Source organism: Centruroides sculpturatus, unplaced genomic scaffold, assembly GCF_000671375.1.
Source record: "Centruroides sculpturatus isolate CEXI.00-Female unplaced genomic scaffold, Cexi_2.0 scaffold519, whole genome shotgun sequence".
Classification (NCBI taxonomy): Eukaryota; Metazoa; Arthropoda; class Arachnida; order Scorpiones; family Buthidae; genus Centruroides; species Centruroides sculpturatus.
This window is the reverse complement of record NW_019384900.1, coordinates 340794-343579: the sequence shown is the minus strand read 5'-3', so window position 1 is coordinate 343579 and position 2786 is coordinate 340794.

Genomic DNA, 2786 nt, shown 5'->3' with positions numbered 1-2786 from the left:
ATCAATAGAATTTGACATATTTCAGGTTAATTTTGATATTGATTATATAATTATTTATTGTAAATTTAACAGTAAACTGTCTATATTATATCAATATTTTTCTTATATAAATTGTTTTTATATCTTTACGTCTATTCCAAAGCATTTTTTCCATACTATTAGCATTTCATTATTTTAATTTATACAATTTGTAATTCACAATGTCTACTTTTATATTTTAAAAGATAATGTAACTTATATATAAAAATTCTCTGTTTAAAAAAATCTCACATCAGTTCACACACAACTTATTTGGTTTTGATGATAATGACTTTCTAAAATTTTTTCTTTACTCATTTTGCTAATTTACAACAGGTCTCTCGGTTTTCATTTACCATATTTTCAAATTATGTATTCCATTTATTACAAGTATTTCTTATTCCAAGTTCAGTAGAATGAACAAATTTAAATGATTGCAATAAATTAATGTAATTAGTACATGGTCTGGCCCAAAAGTATACTGATTTTTTATTTCAAAGTACACAAGAGTTACATTTTCTTGCTGCTTCCTCACAAATTTATAGAATGAGTAAAAGAACACAATATGCCACCTGTGGATCTTGAATCTCACAAATAATTTTGACTGATACTAGTTTCTTCCTTACTTGATTTTCATAGCACTGTTACATCCATTATAAAATACTGTATACTAAATGGAGAAGACACCGAGGATGGCGTTATGTGTCTTCTCCATTTAGTATACAATATTTGGTGTGAAAATCATCATATTGATCATTATAAAGTATTATACATGTATCTGATAACCTCTTGAATGGCAAAATTCTAGAGAATTGTTTTAAGAAATTCATAGTATATTACTGTTATTAAATTGCTATTGCTGAGATCCCAATATATTAGTAAAAATGTTGCTTATATTTATTAATAAAGTAGCATATTTTCTCAATTAAGTCCAGGGGAATAAAGTTACCATTAAAAATAAACCCTGAATTATGAAAAATGTGTAAGTACTGCACTGTATAGGGCAGGGGTGGACAACAGTTTTTGCCCTGAGGCTGAATTGGAAAGAAAACTTTTTCCACGGGCCAAATCAGAGGCTGCCCTAGGAAGATTTTGAGGTGGTGTGAGATCTCATTGTGGTGTCACCCCTTAGAGACTAAATTGTACATAGAGATTACAGATACATTTTTCACATTATCATGCTTTATCAACATTCTATGCTATACTTGCGAGATTTGTAATGAAGCGTTAACTCTAAATGCACAGTGAGTTGTTGACCTTTTTTTTTTTTCTTTAGGTGTCAGAATTTTTCATCGAGCTATTTGGACTTGAGTAGCTAATATTGAAAGATTGATCGTGGGCCACATAAATTCAGGGTAATATAGCTGAGAATTTTAGTTAAATTCCTTACCTATTTATTCAAATAATCTAAAATTTAACAGCACTTTCTAAGTTTTGTGGAAACATTTTTGGAAATAAAATTATAAATATTGTCAAATATTTGAGCATGAAAATGTTGCAATAGAATTTATAAGAGCTTATTGGCCAAAACATAATTAGGAAACCTAACCAGAAATAGATGGAAAGTTTGAAGCAAAAAATCGTAGTCAAGATCCCAATTCCAACAACGTTGAAATGGACACAAATGACAATGTAACTGAATCAGAAGATGCCAAATTGGGTTTTGTCATTATAAAAATAGTAATTACAGTATTTTTTTGTCTTATAAGACATTTGTACCTAAAATTTATCTGAAAATTAGGATGCATCCTATAAAGCCAAATGTATTTCATGCTGTAAATATTTTTTTTCCTTTTAAAAAAACTGAAAAATGTGATGCATAAGATGAAAAATACAGTAATTTCAATTGTTGTAGCTGTAACTCATAAATGCAATCAAATCATTTTGAAGTTCCAAAAATGAATAATTAAGGTATTTCTCTCAATATTTACTCATCTCTCTTCTCTCCTCCCCACCCTAGGGTTTATTACCATACAAGTTTTGAAAATAAGCTCTCCAAGGTTTAATTAAGAAAATACAGTGTATGTACTGTATACTTGGTTGTACATTATTATAATAATTTCCTTTTTGAGGAAAAAAAATATTTTTGGGAATATAAAAAATATATTCAAAATGCTTCAAACTTTATGTATATTGTATTGTACTATTAGAATATGCTTGTATTTGTATTTTGAAACACGCAAACAAATATAGAGTAAATAATGTTAAGACAATTATTTATTCTATTAGTTTTTCTGGATTTAAAGTAACTATGAAAACATTGGATTGTGATTTTCATTTTTTTATTTTTAAATGGAAATACTACTGCAAATTTTACCATAAGTTGCCATTACTACAAACGGCCACTACAGTTACTGTGGTCGTCATTGTTAGTATTGAAGTTACTGGTACTAGTATTTTAAAAATCTGGTAGATGGGAAGAGCTAATAGGTAAAATACAGAATGCACATAGGTTACATACTTATGAAAATATATGATAATGAATTCATTTTAGTTAAATGATAATTTTCACACATTAATTAATCATTACACATTCAACTCTTTAATTTGAATACCAGGAAGAAATTGAGAAAAGCTCAAATTATCAAAAATTTGACTTAGACTTTATGAAAACATAGTTAAACAACTCTGCTATATAGATGGAAATTACCAAAACTGGGGAATCCTTGACACTTCTGTCCATTCCCAGAAATTTACAGAAAAAAAATGCATCCAAAAACACACAAATATCATATAAAATATTCAAATAAAACCAAATGTTTAAATAT